The following is a 17,959-nucleotide window of genomic DNA, read 5'->3' as shown; positions in this document are numbered from 1 at the left end:
TAATCCATGATATGTCAGTAAGGAAGTATCTAAAAAAGTGAGTCTTACAAGTGTTTATTGACACAGAGGTGCTTATAATGTCAATTCAGGACCAGGTCATTGTCAGACAGGTTATCCCAGGGTTGCTTTCAGTGAGCCTATAAAGCATGTACTTAAATACTAATAATTTTATTCAATTACAAAAAGCAATGTAGCCAAGATAAGATTACCTCCCAATACTTTTATTCAATTATAAAAAGCAATTCTATCAAGTCCTGTAATAGTCTAAAGGATATTTAATAGGAGCAAGCACTATTTCTCTCTGAACTCTATCAAGAAAGATGAAAAGAATGAGATGAATAACAACTAACATTTATATAGCACTTAAAGCTTGCAAAGTGATTTCCCCACAGCAACCCTCTGAGGCAAGTGATATTAATCCTGATTTACTGAAGAGTAAACTGAGGGTCAGAGAGGTTAAGTGACTTGCTGACGGGTCTTGTAGTGCAAACACTACAAGATGATGCTGTTAAAGTGTTGCACTCAATAAGCCAGCAAAACTCAACAGTGGCCCCTGGATTGGAAAAAGTCACTTTACATCCCAATCCCCAAAAATGGGCAATGCCAAGTAATGTTCAAATTCAAACAATTGTGCTAATTTTACACACCAACAAAGTTATGCTTAAGATGCTACAAGCTAGGTTTCAGTAATATGTGAACCGAGAATTACCAGAAGTGCAGGCTGGTTTTTGAAGAGGCAGGGGAACTAGAGGTCAAATTGCCAACATTTGCTGTATTACGAGGAAAGCAAAGGAGCTTCTGAAAAAACATCTACTTCTGCTTCATTGACTACACTAAGGCCTTTGACCAATTGGGTCATAACAAAATGTGGCAAGTCCTCAAAGAGACGGGAGTGCTCACCTGCCTCCCGAGGAGCCTGTATATGGGTCAAGAAGAAACAGTTAGAACCAAACATGGAACAACTGATTGGTTTAAGATTGGAAAAGGCTATATGTTGTCACCTGATTTATTTAACTTATATGCCAAGTATATCATGAGAAATGCTAGGCTGTATGAATCAAAAACTGGAATCAAGCTTGCCAGGAGAAATATCAACAATTTCAGATAGGCAGATGATACTACTTTGGCAGAAAATGAAGAGGAATTAAGAAGCCACTTGATGAGGGGAAAAGAGGAGAGTGTAAAAGCTGGCCTGAAGCTTAGCATAAAAAAAGACCCCAAAACCTTAAGATCATGGCAACTGGTCCCATCACTTCCTGGCAAATAGAGGGAGAAGAAATGAAAGCAGTGTCAGATTTTATATTCTTGGTCTCAAAAATCACTGAAGACAACAACTGCAATTAGGAAATTAAAAAATTCTTGCTGCTTAGAAGGAAAGCTATGGCAAATCTGAACAGCATACTGAAAAACAGAGACATTATTTTGCTGACAAAGGTCTGTATGGGCAAAGCTATGGTTTTTCCAGTGGCAATGTATGACTGTGAGAGTTGGACTATAAGAAAAGCTGATCGCCACAAAACTGACGCTTTCAAATTGCAGTGCTGGAGAAGACCTTTGAGAGTCCCTTGGACAGCAAGGAGATCAAATCAGTCAATATTTAAAGAAATTAATTCAGGCTATTCACTGGAAGGTCAAATACTGAAGCTGAAGCTTAAGTACTTTGGTTATGTAATAAAATGGGACTCATTGGAAAAGACTGATATTAGGATTAAAGATTGGAAGATTTGATTGATCAGGTTCAAATCCTGCCTCAAACACTTACTGGCTGTGTGACTCTGGGCAGGTCACTTAACCCTGTTTGCCTCAGTTTCCTCATCTGTAAAATGAGGTAGAAAAGGAAATGGCAAACTACTCCAGCATCTTTGCCAAGAAAACCCTAATTGTGCTCTCAAAAAGTTGGACGTGACTGAACAACAAAATGATTTGTCCCCCTGTCCCCCATATTTGAAAAAAAAAAACCAGACCTCGAAACTTTCTTAAAAAGTTCTTAAAAAGGGGGTAGCTAGGTAGCACAGTAGATAGAGAACTTCCTGAAGTCAGGAAGATGGGAGTGCAAATCTGAGCTCAGACACTAGACACTTACTAGTTGAGTGACCCCGGGCAAGTCATTTAACCCCAATTGCCTCTCAAAAAATAAAAGATTGAAGGAAAAGGAAAAGGGTCTGGCAGAAAATGAGATGGATAGACAGTATCATGGAAACCACTAACATGAACTTGGACATATGTTGAGAGAGAGGGCCCAGTGTGCTGTGGTCCATAGGATCACGAAGAGCTAGACACAACTGAATGACTGAATAAAACAACACAAAGCAGGGCTTTATTTAGTGTGTTGTTGATTGTCTAGACTTGAGGGGCAGCTAGATAGCACAGTGGATAGAGTGTCCTCAGATACTTACTACTTAATCTTTTTATTTCAATTTCTTTATCAATAAAAAGAGTTGGAGAAGGAAATGGCAGACCATGCCAGTATCTCTACCAAGAAAATTCCAAATGGCATCACAAAGGGTTGGACACGACTGAAACTCAACAACAACAATAAGACTTAAGGTGGTGGAGAAAATGTTAATGCGGATCAAACTTAAATGTGTAAGCATACACACGTACATAGTTACATTCACATACATATGTGTGTACACACGTATATATACATGCATATGTACATATACTATATATGCATATATGTACACATACACATATACATACACCGTGTGTATATATATACACATATGTATATACATACATATACACACACATATATATGTGTGTGTATTAGGAGAGCTGGTTGCTAAACATCTGCCAGCACTTTGTTGTCTTTACCTTATCTTATACTCACTTTTAAGAAATGGTTGTTAAGGAGTTAAATTAAAAACAAGAAAATAGAGAAGAGCAAAGCAGGTAGTCGATTAAGGTGGTGAGTACAGAGACCTCTGATAGAAGGCAAAGTAGAAGTGTGCTGCAATCTGTCTCGGGTTCCATGTAGTGCAAAGGAATGAACTTGAACAAATTAGCACAGAGGTGAGGCAGTTAGGTTCACACCTGGTCGTGATAGACATTCACTGGGACCCCAGGATATTTTTCTAATTGTTTTTAAATAGCAATGAGGTTAACACAGGGCCAATGAATAAGCAAGGACAAACAAGGACAAGTAAAAACCACTGAGAAAATGCCAGCTACTCCAAGGTGCCACAGAGCAGCACTGCTCTTGGTTTCTAGGGCCAAATGAGTGTTGTTTCATAACTTTTTTTTTGGACTAGGAAATAATGGTAAATTGCCAACCAATTTTGAGGGCTCTGACAGCTCGGTGGACCAGGGAAGGATCTTCATCCTGGCTGTCTCAGTATTACCCTGCAAGGTTCCTTTGAGACTACAAGACAGGAGGAGGGGGTTGGAGACCAGAGGAACAGGGCAGCCTTTTCAAAGAACTCCATCCTAACTCTGCCTTGGAAAGCACAGTACCGTGACAAGCCTATGAAATTAAATGAAGAGCCAGAGAAGGCAGGCAGGGAAAATAACTCCAATATTAGCATTTAGAGGGAATGTAAGATGGTAATAAGCCAGGGAGGCAGAGAACTGGTAATGCAAAGGAATACAGAGTTCTAGAGATGAGGACATGATAACCAAGGCCAGTGCTTGCTTTGTGAAACACAGCTCAGGCTTCCCTTTGTGTCTGACCCCTACTCCCTTCACTAATGCATCCAGTTCATAGGTGGTGCAGTGGATAGAGTACTAGGCTTGGAATCAGGAAGTCTCATCTTCCCGAGTTCAAATCTAGCCTCAGATACTTACTAGCTGTGTGACCCTGTGTGTCACTTAACTGTTTGCCTCAGTTTCCTCAACTGTAAAATGAGCTGGAGAAAGAGATGGCAAATCACTCCAATATTTTTGCTAAGAAAACCTGAAAATAGGGTCATGGAGAGTTGGACATGACTGAAATGACTCAACAGCAACATGCTAGAGCCGGGAGTGACCTTTAGAGCCAGCAGTCTCATTTAATAGATGAAGAAAATGAGGCTTTGGCAAGGGAGGTGTTTTAGCTAAGGTAGTAAGTGTCAAAATTGGGGCTTAAAAAAACAAGACCTTCTGGCTCCAAGATCAGTATCCTTTCCATTCCACTGAAAGGACCCTCTTAAAATTGGGATTTGTCTGCCTACTTTTTTCTAAGACTCCCCTCTCCCAATCCTGTCAAAAATTACCCACCCTCTTTAAAAAAAAAAAAAAAACCACATCTTAAAATAATTTAGAAATAAAGAGCTCTTAAAATCTTGCCCCCAGATTGCCCGGGAATAGCAAACGCATCTGCTAAGATCATTGGAAACCAACATTTTTCATTTCTATAGCATTTAAACATTCCCAAAGTGTGTTAGATTGTGTGACACTATCTGACGAATCCATAAGACTCTGGAGAGAGACGCTTTAAAAAAAAACAAACAGGTGATAAACTCTGAATTTTGAGTCTCAGGCCCTAAATTTGAACGCGCCACTTACTGTGTGATAGTAAGTCACTCAATGTAGCACGGCCTGCCTTAGTTTCCTCATCTGTAAAATGAGGAATGACCTCTGAGGTCTCCTCCAATTCTAGATCTATGATCCTCTGTCAGCCGCCCAGCCAAGTCTATCTCTAAAAGTCTCAAAGTTATAAAGGAAGAATTACGTTGAGAGCTTTCAGAAACTCCTCTCACACACATATCATCGGGATCTAAAAGATGCTGAGGATTGAATCCAATGGTTCTGTTCTTTGGCTATAGTTTTAAGGATCACTTTACTCACTTCCTTACCCAATTTGTGCTACAAAATATTTCTTTAAATTTAGTCTGTATCAATTTGTCAATTCCTGTTTGCCCTCCACAAACTCCCACGAATCACAATCTGACCTTTGTCTTTCCTCTTCCCTCTTCCTGCCCCTGCTTTTCACATTCTTTCAGAGCTTCATTAGCCCTGAGGTTGCTCACAAGAACTACAAATGACCACAGGGACACCTGGACCACTGTGCTCTTCCCAATAAATTAATTAACACATAATTATCAGTCCCTAATACCATGCTACGGTGCTGTGGGAGATGAAGAAGCTTAAGAGAGTCTCACTGAGGAAAAAAGGCCTTTAAGATAGCTGAAATATTCAGCTCTTCAATCAGCAAATATCCATCAAGCTGCTCCTACAGGTAAAGCCCATAGGAAGGGTGGCGTATTGGAGAAAGAATCAATCTCAGAGTCAGAAAGACCTGGGTTTGAATCCTACCTCTCACACAAATTGTCTCTCAGTGCCTCCAGACAGTTCTCTGGGTCTATTAGTTGAAGAAAGTTCATTCATCTGTTTTGTTAGAGAAGTTCCTTGCACCAATGAAATCATAGGTCTGATTTTAAAAAAAATTGTAAGGCATTGTACTTAAGGATACAGCGAGAAAGAAGATATACAGTTGCATGAGATATGATTCTGGCCTAGAAAAGTTTCTAATCTAGAAGATAAGACATAGATACAAATAACTACAATAGTGCCTAAAATTGAAGGGGAGGATGGAGGAAGAGATAAGCCGAATGGATAGAAGCAGGCTAAGAGAGAAACAAAGATACAGAGGAAGTCTAGGAGACTGTCTCTCTCTAATGAATGTGTATATATACATATATTATATGTATATGTATGTATGTGTGTATGTGTGTGTGTGTGTGTGTGTGTATCCTAGCTCTTCTGTCAAGCTCCCCAGTTCTTAGTGCCTTTTCTCTTCTCAAAATAACTTGTATTTACTTTTCTATCAACCTGCTGTGTTTCCCTCCCCCAGCGGATATATGTAATAGAGATATACTATATGTAATTATTTTTATATAATATATTCTTTTTGTATTGTGTCCAGTATAGCTAGGTATAATATATAGTATATATAGTATAGCTAAGCTCTTGATGAAAAAATTTTTATTTTGTTTTAGAAGTAGACTAGAAGAGCACAAGAGAGTTATGAAGAAGAATAATAGGATTTCTAAAGGGAAAAATCATTTCTGCCTCGGGCAGTCAGGTGAGGAGAGGGGATATCATGGCAGGCTTCACGGAAGAGAATGTTTGATACAATGAGAAAGCTATACAGCACAGAATGCTGATCAAATGTTGAGTTGTGTGATCTGGAACATTATGTCCTCTTGGTCAATATTCATCCATTTCTAATAATCAGTTTCCTTGGGCTTTTTTATAGTGGGAGATGTAGAAAACAGTGCTGGGTAAAGCTCCAGATGATGGGGTAACACAGCAAGAGGAGACCACATCTTGGGCCAGCAGCCAAACCTGGTGATTCCAGGATGTCCTGAATTGGTTTTGAGCTAGTAACACGAATGATTGAATGAGGTTGAGAAACTGAAACAAGGAGGTCTCATGTGGCAGACATTCAAACACAGGCAGACACACTGAGGACCTTAAACTCAGAGGCCAATCTCATAGGATATTCCAGTGGGAAGAAAATATCTGATTAGAAAGTAGGAAAAGATTCAGATTTGACTTTGTTGAAGTCATATCTCTTCTACTTAGTGAATAAAAAAGCATTTATTAAGCACTTACTGTGTTCTTTGGTACTACCTTAAGGGCTGGGGCTACAAATAGAAGGAAGTTTCCCTTGCCTTCATGTTTCTTACAGTGCAGACGAAAACACATTAATGGGCATGCTGGCCAGGAAAGCGAGAGGGATTGGCGATTAGAATCATTGGACAATTGATGGACATGTCATTTCCAGGAATTGTTGAGGGTTTCTTTTATTTTTTAATTTTTTTTGATGACTGTTTTCAGAGCCAGAGTTGGAAAGGGAGAAAAGGGAAGGGCCAATGAACAGTGATGTGACCTTGAGCAAATTACTTAGCCTCCCTTTCCCTATTTGTAAAATGGCTATTTGTGCTGCCTACTTCACTAAATCAAATGAGATAATATAAGTAAAGCACCATAAATATGTGTGCTATTATTATTATAGAGGAGAAAACAGACCCAGGAGATGAAATCCCTTTCCCAAGGTCACAGAGCTAGTCAATAACTAAGCCAGGATAAGAATTTAGGTTTTCTAGACAGCAGCTAGGGCAGCTAGGTTGCACAGTGAATAGAGTGCTAGCCTGGAGTCAGAAGACTTGTCTTTGTGAGTTCAGATCTGATCTCAGACACTTTACTAGCTGTATTACTCTGGGCAAGTCACTTAACCCTGTTTGCTTCAGTTTTCTCATGTCAAATGAGCTAGAGAAGGAAATGGCAAACCACTCCAGTATCTTTGCCAAGAAAACTCCAAATGGGGTCAGGAAGAGTTGGATGTGACTGAAAAACGGCTGAACAACAGCAAAGACTAGCATGCTTTTTATTATGGTACACTTCTTCACTAGCTCTTCTGTTAAGTTCCCCAGTTCTTAGTGCCTTCTCTCTTCTCAAATTAACTTGTATTTACTTTTCTATCAACCTGCTGTGTTTCCCTCCCCCCCACCTCAGCAGATGGTAAGCTCTTTGAAGACTGGGACTGTTTCTTAACCTTTCTATCTCCAGCATCTAGTAGATTCTGTCTTTGTACTGTACTGGAGAAAATCTGGAAGCAAAGATACCCAGAATTACTTTTGTGAAGAAAGAGAAGTCAAGTCACCCTTCTTATTTACCGTAATTCTCTAACTTATTTAAATATTTCAGTTATTTTGCGGAATCTGGATGGTTAAAAAAAAAAATAGTCTCCCTAGCTCAGGATCCCTGAAATCCCTTTCAGCTTTCTCACTCTACGAGTCTGTGTGACATCTTGGACAAAGTTGTTCCAAACAGTCCCCTTTTCGGTGTTTATTTCTTCTGGAGATGGGTTTTTCCTAGTCCTATCCTCTCAAAACTTCCCCACCTGCTGATTATGGTGAGTGTTATGTGTTTTCCTGATGCTAAGTCCAGTGTTTCTTTCATACTAAATGACTGTGGTCACAGAGCTAAAGAAAGTTATTCCAGCAGAAAGTGGTACCTGTTACCTAAAAATCTGGCTAGGGCTCACTGATTATAGCTGGAGTCCATTTAGACAATCCTAAGCAAATGTTTCACCACATACAGGGAGCTTTAACATCCCCAGATAAATAGCCCTGCAACACCAACATGCAAATTACAGCTTTAAAACCTGTCTGCTACTTTGTACAATGCCTATCAATATGCTGCCCACAGTTGGCTGAGGCAAGGAAGTTGTAGTTTCTTCCGTGCAGAAATATTCCCTGCACGAAATCTGCTTCCTTGCATTATCTGAAAAACAGATCGTGAGAAAGCAACCGCTCAGTTTATGCTGGAGTGTAATCCTGTGGACACAGCAGGATTCGCAGTATTTAGATGCATGTGAGCACTTGGTGACCAGAGATTGCAAAGGACTGCCCATTTGCAGTAACCTATCATATGAGAGGAGCAGGATAATGAAGGACTAACAGAGGTTCCCAAACTTATTTGGTCTACCACCCCCTTTTCAAAAAAATTACTGTGTCCCCTTGGAAATCTACTTTCTTTAACCCTTTAACTTTTTTTTTTTAAAATTTGCATCACCAGAAGGCTGCTACCGACACCCCCCACCCCCAATCATTCCAGTACCACCCAGGGGGCGGTACTGCCCACTTTAGGAACCTATGGACTAACAGAACAAATCCCCTTAAAAAAAGGCTTTGTTCTATAAAACTTGGACTCAGTAAAAAGGCCACACCGGAGGACCTAGAAGGCCATCTGTGACCTAGAAGGCCACATGTGTCCTCAAAGCCACAGGTTCCCCACCTAAACCAACCCTAGAAAAAGAAGTGTTCAGTCAGATAAACAACAAGATCATAGACTTCAAGAACATGAATTTTCAGCCTTTTCTTTTGTCATGCACCCCTCTGGCAGTCTGGTGACGCCTAAGGACCCCTTCCCAGAACAGTGTTTTTAAATGTATAAAATAAAATACATAGAATTACAAAGAAAACAAATTATATTGAAACAAAGATGTATTTCCCCCCAGCCGCATTTATAGACTCCAGCTTAACAACCCTTCTTAAGAGGGATTGAATGAAGGCTATTGGGGAAGTTGAAAAAAAAAAAAGTTATGATGGAAGCTTGAGATAAGAAAAGCATCCTAATGAAAGAAAAGGAAGTGAAAGAACCTGATCAGGCTTTCAAAGAACACTTGTGAAAGGTTTCCTATAGTCCCAAGACAACTGAGGAAGAATTAGAAGTGGAGATGGATAATTGGGAAGGTATAGCTGAGATATTTAACGGGAACTAATTGTTCTCCTTTAAGAGGGTGGGGGTGCAGCGAAGGAGCCCCTGGGACTCTGAGATGTTGCTCCAAGTGCAGGGTAGCTGCTCTTTTAGTGTAGGAACTTGCAATCCATTCGAATCAGTGGTAAGCCATATTTCTTTGAAGAATAAAGTTCCACTCGCGCCTTCCCCAAATCCTCATCATTAATAATCTCTTTGCAGCATTGACATTGTTGGCTACCCTTTCCTTCTGGATAATCTCTCTTCTCCAATACTGCTGTCTTAGTTCTCTTCATACCTGTCCAACTGTTTTCTTAGTCTCTTTCACTGATTCATCATCCATATCCCACCCTTTAACTGTGGTTGTACCCCAGGGCTCTGTATGGGGCTCTCTTCTCAACAGTTACTTGGCAACCTCAGGAACTGCCATGGGTTTAATTATTATCCTGTGCATATGATTCTAGCCCTAGTCTCTTTCCTGAGTGCCAGTCCCATATCACCAAGTCCTATTGTCTGTTTCAGACTTGATATCGTATAGGCACCTCAAACTCAACACATCAAAAACAGAATCCATTATCTCAATCCTACTCCCCAGCTGCAAGGACACTATTTCCCCTAACTTCCCTCTCAAAGATGAGGATACCACCAGCCATCTAGTCATCAGTGTTTGTAACCTTAAAGTTATCCTCAGCTCCTCTATCTCCCCCAACTCACACATCCAACAGGTTGCTAGAATTTGTGTTTTCTACCACTAAAACATCTCTAACATTTCTATCTTTCTCTCTTCTTACAAGCTATGTTGACATTGTTTTTTGTTATGGTCTCCCCCGATCATCCCACCAACTAGTATAGTAAATTTGTAAGTTGCCAGTATAAGGTAACAATAAATAGAAAACAGGAATTAAGAGCATAAAGGGCAACGTGGAAGTCACTTGCCAAAAACTGCCTCCCAAATTAAGGGCGTATCCAGAAACTATGAGCTAAATTAGAACATGTAAATGCCTCTATTTGCCCTTTTCCCTTCCCATCTCTTCCCCACTGTTTGCCTTCCTCTCCCACCTCATTCCCGTGCCATCCCCATATTGTCTGCCTCCATACTCTCTGTGCCTTGTTAAAGAGTGATTGATGTATTACTACCTGCTTGTTTCCAGTGTGATCTTTCTCAATGAGAATCCAAACTACTGAGCTTGGTTCACCTTGACCCAAATGGGGACCTCTCTGTGGTCTCCTTCCTTAGGTATGAACTGGGCCACCCAGGCTGGGACTTGATTTGTTCACAGTTACACCTACCATGGGTAAGCTTGGTGCTGTGAACCCATTGGTAGAAAGCAAAGGCAGACAAAGGAACCCTGTGCTCCCCTCACCATGTAAAATAGTACTCCTCACAGCTGGGTCTGTGGGGAGCCTTAGTAGAACACATGCCCACCACCTTAAAGCTCTCTTCCCTTTTTGCCTCAAATATTGTAATAGCCTCCCAATTGGTCTTTCTGCCTCAAGTATCTCCCCTCTCCAAGCCTACTCAACACAATTGCCAGAAATGATCTTCCTTCAGCACAGGCCTGACCATGTTACTCCTCTACTTAATAAACTCCAGTGTCCCCCTATTGCCTCTAAATGTCTCTCTTTGGCACTGAAAGCTCTTCATAACCTGACCCCAACCTATTTTTCCAACCTTATTACATATTATAATTACTTGTTATAAGAATTATTTGTACTATTACATTATATATTATACTACATTATATATTATACATGTATATACTACATGATCATACTATTATTTGTATAATATTATGATTACTTGTAGTATTACATTATATATATATGTGTGTGTATATATATATATATATATATATACACATATGTGTGTGTGTGTATGTGTATTCTTTTTCTTCCCTTCCTGTATGACCCAGTCAAACTGGACTTCTTGATGATGTTCCTTACCTGCACTATCCTCATCTCCTGTCTACATGCTTTTGTATGGCTCCCCCATTTATGGAATGAATTCACTCCTCACTTCCATCTCTTAGAATCACTTGTTTCTCTCAAAACTCAGTTCATCCCTGCTTCTACATGAAGTCTTTTCTGATGACCCCCTTACCCCCTACAGCTGGTAATACCCTTCCCCTCCCCCAAACTGTTGTATCTATTTTGTATATATTTATATATGTCCATATTGTCTCCTGTAATAGAATCAAGGTCCTTGAAGGCAGGGGATATTTTTGCTTTTGTCTTTTTATCTCCAGTGCCTGGCAAATAGCAGGTGCTTAATAAATGCTTTGATCAACTGATCAATAGAACAAAAGCCAGAGGTGCAGCAGCTTTGAAATAAAGTCCTTTGCCAATGTTGCAGGGTGTGGTTGAATCCTGGGCTTCAACATTGAAGAATGGAAGAGTGGAAGTTCCTTCCCCTAGGAAGAAGAGGGAGGAAAAATAAGGGAAAGATGAAGAGGACAAGGAGGATGGATAGCAGAACAAGAAAACAAGGGGGGAAGAAGATGAATAAAGATGCTTCTGTCACCATCACCACCACCAAATATTTATTAAGTACCTTTTACCTTGGGTCAAAGAGCCAGTATCTCTCAGACAGGATTTGAACAGCCTTCCTGACTCCGAGACCAGCTTACCATCTACTAGACCAAATCACCTCTCTCACAAAGTGCTTTGTGAAATCTGAGGAGCATTGTTATTTATAGGAGGAATCAGGGAAAGCTTCATGGGAAGGAGAAGAAAGAACCCTTTATAAATATCTCCTTTAATCCCCATCATAACCCTGTGAGGTGGGTGCCATTATTACAGATGAAGAAACTGAGGCAACTAGAAGTTGTGACTTGCCTAAGGTCATACAACTATTAAGGGTCTGAGGCTGGATTTAAGCTTAGGTCTTCCAGACTCCAGGCCCAGTGCTCTAACCATTGTGTCACCTAGCTGCTGGAAGAGGTGACATTTCAGCTTCAAATTGGAATTGAACAGGTTAACAGGGAGGGGAAAGATATTCCAAGCTTGGAGAACAGTGTAAACAAAGGCCTGGGGGTAGGAAAAGCGTGGAATTTGTTGAGGGACCAGAGAGCAGTCCAATTTGGGTTAAATTTAGAGTGTATGGAGGAGAATAATATGACATAACTAGTAAAATAGTACTGTATTATCTCATAATTAGACTCAGTGTTAGAAGGACAGAGAAGGTAGAAACAGTCTGGGAGACAACAAATTTAAGGTGCTTTTGGAAAAAAAGAAGTGTTCAAAAGTTAGAAATGCCATTTAAAAACAACATATAAAATCACAGAATTTGAGACTTGGCGGGGGGGGGGGGGGGGCGGTCCTCAGAGACAATTAAGTCCAGTGAAAGGAATCCCCACTAAGACATGTGACGAGTTCATCTTAGAAGCCACCACCAGTGTCCTGAGATGGCCCACTCCACTTTAGGACAGGAATTTTTTCCTGACAGCTAGCCTAAATTGGGTCCTTCGAAATTTCTAGCTATTGTCTCTGGTTTTACCGCCTGGGTCCCTAAACCGCAAACCTAATCTCTCCTCCCCATGACAGCTTGTCCAATACTTAGACACAGCTATTCCCCACCCCCTTTCTCTTTTCCATTTCTAGTTCTTTTGAGAGATCCTTGCATGACATGGACTCAAGGCCCTTTACTCTTCTGGTTGCCCTCTTGGGCCACTCTCCAACTTATTAATGTCTTTAAACCACAGTATTCAGACCTGAACACAATATTCTAGAGGATGTCTGATGAGAGCAGGGTACAATGAGATTATCATCTCTATTCCTGGAAAAGAGGCCCCTCTTAATGGAATCCAAGACTATTCTGGCTACCACCAGCCATCACCCTGCTGACTCATTCTTTGATAAATTCTTTGGTGTGAAATGGATAATCATAAGATGATTAATGTGAATTCTTTTTTAAATTCCTAAGGAAAAATCTAGGCAATATCAAATATGTTTCAAACACCAGCCAGCCAGAGCTAAGGGAGAAGAGGGCATCTTTCTCTTGTTGGATATCTGGAAATCAAAAATAAATGATGGTGGGGGAGGCATGATGGAGGAGCCAGAGTGGGTGGATTGACAACCAGGGGAAAAGACAGGAAAGAGCAGTTGGAGTGAAGTCCTAAGCTGGGGTTCAGCAAGGGCAGAGTTATTTAGAGACATTCATTAGCCGCGTCTCAGCAGGAGGGTGTTTTTTCTCATTAGCAAAGTATATCAGAAAGAAGCAATTACATATTGGAAAGCAGCATCATGCCATCCATTTTTTTTTCATTTGTTCCATTTTTCCTGCCTTCAAAGGCCAGCTATCATTAACCCCTGGATATTTCCTTCATACTCATAATAAGCGGGCATTACTAATTTAAGCCATTGGGATCCCTACTTTCCTTCTACCTTCTACATGAAGCCTTTCCTAATCCTCCCCCCCGTCAAGTGCTAGCACCTTTCCAGCCTTATAAGAAGCATGTCACCTGTACCCTGACCTCCATCCTCCCAAGAGAACTTGGACTCTGCCCCTGGCACTCTGGGCTCTGATAGGTGGATTTGAACCTTACCTCGTCTGGCATCAGGCCACCAGATACTCCCCAAGCCTTTCCAAGTCATGCCTCCACTCACATTCTTCCAACTTTGACTCCTTTTTCTGTCCCATCTTTTCTTATTAGAATGTTAGGTCCTTAAGGGCAGAGACTGTCTTGTTTGCTTGATTTGGTATTCCCAGCCCTCAGTGTAGTGCCTGGCAAATAGAAAGCAGTTAAATGGTTTTTCATTCATTCATTTATTTATTCGTTCATTCACCCTCCTCCCAATCACTTTGGATTTATATTAGATGATTTTTTTTTTTTTTGGTGAGGCAATTGGGGTTAAGTGACTTGCCAGAAACACACAGCTGGTAAGAGTTATGTGCCCGAGGCCAGATTTGAATTCAGGTCGTCCTGACTCCGGGGCCGGTGCTCTATCCACTGCACCATCTAGGTGCCCCACTTGTATGTATTTTTAATACACCGAGCTGTGTACAGGTTGTCTCCCTGATAGACTATAATCTCCTTGAGGTCAGTGTCAGGAAGGCCTGGATTCAAGTCTTGCCTCTGACAAACACTGACTCCTTGACTCTGGGGAAGTCAGTGCCCTCAGGTTTCTCTCTCAAACTATGAATTTCAGAGCAGGCGCCAATCTGCCTTGATTATTGAGGAAATGTCTTTATCAGAGGTTCTGGTAAGTAAGGTGAATTTTAGTGTGTGTAAAGTGGATTTTTTTTTTTAGCATTTTCTTCCCAGGATCCATAGCCATAACAATCTCTACTTTCCAGGTGTTAGATAGGAATTCTCACAGTCATGGTTCAAAACAGTTTCTACTGCACAGTCACAGTAGATATAGGGGTGAAGTAATGTAAAATTGTGAGGCTACTGCTGGCAATGTGGCTTCTTTGTCTGTTGCCCTATAAAGCAAGTGGGCACTGTTCAATGACCGGGGGCCCCCATAGGGGTGAATGTGCAGCCTGAATGCTGTGTGTGCCTTGATCGGCCCCCATCACGGCTTGGGAGGGGGAATCTGTGTGTTTGCCTCAACCAGCCCCCATGGAGGCTTGTGGGGATTTAGGGGAGAACACAAGTTGTGCTTGTCTCAATTGACCCCTTCAAGACAGGAGTAGTTGCACCCCCTTCATGTTGGCCCCTGCGAGAAGGGTTGTTAGGGAATGTTAGGAGTTGGTGCTCCCATTATCAGCAAACTCCCTTTAAGAAGACTAGACTAGAATAAAGTAAGCTTATTTAACCCCTTATTATGACTCCATTCCCATCTTCCTGTCTGACTGCATCCAAAGTGAACCTGCTAGTGAGAGAGATGCAAGAAGCCCTCCTGTGTCTTCTTCCTAAGAAATGACATAGTTGATGAGTTTACTTGTCTAACAGTTGCCTATAACAATAAAAATCATAGATTGGCTTCCCTCTCCCCCCCCCCCACCCACCCAAAGAGAATAAAATCCATAATATCTATCTCAAAAGGTTGTTATGAGGGTCAAATGAGATTGTCCTACTGCATTAATAATGTATTAACGTGCTTGACTTCCCATAGCCCCTCCAGCAACTAAAAATTTTGTCTTTTCTCATTTTTGCCAATCTGAGGGTTGGGGGAATAACTTGGGGTTGTTATAGTTTGCATGTCTCTTATGATTAGAGACTTGGAGTCTCTTGAGGATATTTTTATTCCGGCCTTTTCTTTGGCTTCTAAGCTGAACATTTTCCTTAAGATATATATATATTAAAAAAAGAAATTCACATTTAAACAGAGGTGAGAAGGAAACATAGTAGTACCTGTCACTCCTGGAGGACCAAAGAGGGTAGTCCTGATGCTTTCCTCTTGATAAGAATGGATGATTGATGGGTGATATTGTCAGAGAAGACAATAGAGCAGACAAATCCTTCTGAGAGTAAGTCAAGGGAACTTGAATTTAGAAGTCCTCAGGTCTTAGGCAAGCTGAATTCAAGAGCTATGATAGAAAGAAACTATTTTCTTTCATGAAAAGATATATACCTATTCACTCATTTCTTCCTCTCATAGTGGGTGCCAGGATCTTTGCTTCTCTCCCTCTCCTCCCATTTCCCCAAGTGAATGTTGTAGGCCTGATAATTGGGAAAAAGCATGGATCCCACAATTTAGGAAGGCCTGTTAACCAGTAGAGATTGTCAACAGCCTGGGATGATTTAAATCATTCCAGGAATTGTTTAAAAAAGCTAATTAGAAAGAAATGGGGGTGCTTGCTGCCTCTTGAGCAATAGATAAATAGCAACTTGTTTGCAAAAGCTCTTGGGATTTTACTGTCACAGCAACCTCAATATGAGTCATTGGTGTGATATGACAGCCAAGAAGCTAATCCAGTATTTCAGTGATTTGAGAAGGAAGCAGAGTGTTTAGGGTTAGGGAGCTGACAGTCCCTCTGTGCTCTCCTGTGGCCAGAACACATTTAGAGTAGTGTCTTCAGTTCTGACTCCCACGTTTTAGAAAAGACATTAATAAGGTGGAGAGCATCCAGTGGCAGAGGGCCAGGATAGTGAAAGGCCTGGAGATCATGTCATATGAAGCACAGTCGAAGGAATTGCGGATGGTTGACTCTGAAGAAGATAAACTTAGGAAGGTCATGACAATGGTCTTCGAGGATTTTAAAGGCTGTCCTATAGAAGAGAGTTTAGACTAGTTCTGTTTGGCTCCCAAAGGAAGAGTTACAAACAACAGAGAGAAGTTGCAAAAAGGCAGATTTAAGTTTGAAATAAGGAAAAGTTTCTTAACAATTAGGGCTTCCTTAAAGTCGAACGGGCTGCATTAGGAGGAAGGGGCTCCCTCCCAACTGGAGATTTTGAAGGAAATGCTGGACAACCATATGATAAAGAGTTCTGTTCAGGTATGGATCAGAATGAAAGGCCTCTGAAGTTCCTTCTAACTCTGCGATTCTTTGGGAAGATCCCTTGGGTAGAAGTTGTCCCTCCCCAGATGCCAGAGAGCATAAAGACATTCCAATTTACAATCACCACATGTGAGATTGCTCATTGCCCCCATGGGCACTCTCTCCTTTAGAAGCAAACAGAATTCTGGAGGAGAGCTCAGTTGTTCCCACAACTCAGCTATACCCTAAGAGAAAGGTTCTAATCTTACGGTTCTCATCATTGCTAACTCTGTATTGGTATATGTACTAGCAACCAGGCTATCAGCATTACTAATGGTGTAGTGGATAGGACACTGGATTAGGGTCAAAAAGACCTGGGTTCAAATCCTGTTTCAGGCACTTACTAGCTGTGTGACCCTAGGCAAGTCACTTAACTTCTATTTGCCTCAGTTTCCTCATCCATAAAATTACATTGGATAGAATGGCTTCTAAGGTCCCTTCCAACTCTGCATCTCTGATCCCAAGGCCATGCCCTCAAACATCAGGCTGAACATCCAGAGGATACTACTCCTTGGTAATCCCTCAAGTCCGGCGGCTCTGCTCTCCTGCACTTCTCACACCAAAGGCTTATCTGAAATTTCATGCTTCTTATAATGTCTGCCTTTCCTTGCTTCAGTGCACACTCAACATTATCTGGGCTGGCTTTCAACCACAACAGCCTTCTTCCTAGTTCCTGATGCCTGCCCCTTACTCTTCTCTGCGGTCCACAACACTCCTGACTGCTGCTCTAAACCAAATTAAAATGTAATTGGGAAATATTTAACAAAAAAGATAAAAATACATTAAAGTAGATAATAAAATTTAAGACTAAGTCAAAATGCAGCTCACAGGGATCCTCACATGTGACTCAGTAGCCCTCGTTTCTATTTGAGTTGGACATCATTCCTCTAGAGTATTTCAATAAACAGGTCCCCTTTCTAGCATCATTCACTATTACAAATAGTGGGGAGGGAATCATCCTGCAAAATTCCTCGCCTGTACCTATCCTCTCCTTTCAGCCCCAGGACATCCAAATCTCCTAAAATTTAATCTGAATCAGAAGTAGGTGACTACAATTTCCCTGGAGCTGGAAAGTATAATAGTTGACTTTTATATTGTTGTTGAGTCACATCCGACTCTCTGTGACCTCATTTTGGGGTTTTCTTGGCAGAGATGCTAGAGTGGTTTACCATTTCTTTCTCCAGCTCATTTTACAGATGTAGAACTGAGGCCAACAAGGTTAAGTGACTTGCCCAGGGTCACACAACTAGTAAGTGTCTGAGGGCAGATTTGAACTCAGGAAGGTGAATCTTCCTGGTTTCAGGCCCAGTTCTCTATCCCTTGTACCACTTACTTGCTCTTGACATT

General features: G+C 41.1%; 1 long non-coding RNA gene across 1 annotated transcript in view; it reads right to left on the bottom strand.

Annotated features, from left to right (window-relative positions):
* Positions 1 to 15,850, bottom strand: part of LOC114049989 — a 31,400-nt gene extending 15,550 nt beyond the window's left edge. Inside the window, exons 1-2 of the long non-coding RNA XR_003569923.1 lie at positions 15,486 to 15,850; positions 13,731 to 13,909 (exon numbers count right to left, since the gene is read on the bottom strand). This is a non-coding gene — a long non-coding RNA (uncharacterized LOC114049989). The remainder of the gene's footprint in view (positions 1 to 13,730; positions 13,910 to 15,485) is intronic.
* Positions 15,851 to 17,959: the final 2,109 nt, after the last annotated feature.

This window comes from Vombatus ursinus, unplaced genomic scaffold (assembly GCF_900497805.2).
Source record: "Vombatus ursinus unplaced genomic scaffold, bare-nosed wombat genome assembly UNPS02014798.1, whole genome shotgun sequence".
Lineage (NCBI taxonomy): Eukaryota > Metazoa > Chordata > Mammalia > Diprotodontia > Vombatidae > Vombatus > Vombatus ursinus.
This window is presented reverse-complemented; position numbering and strand designations above follow the sequence as displayed.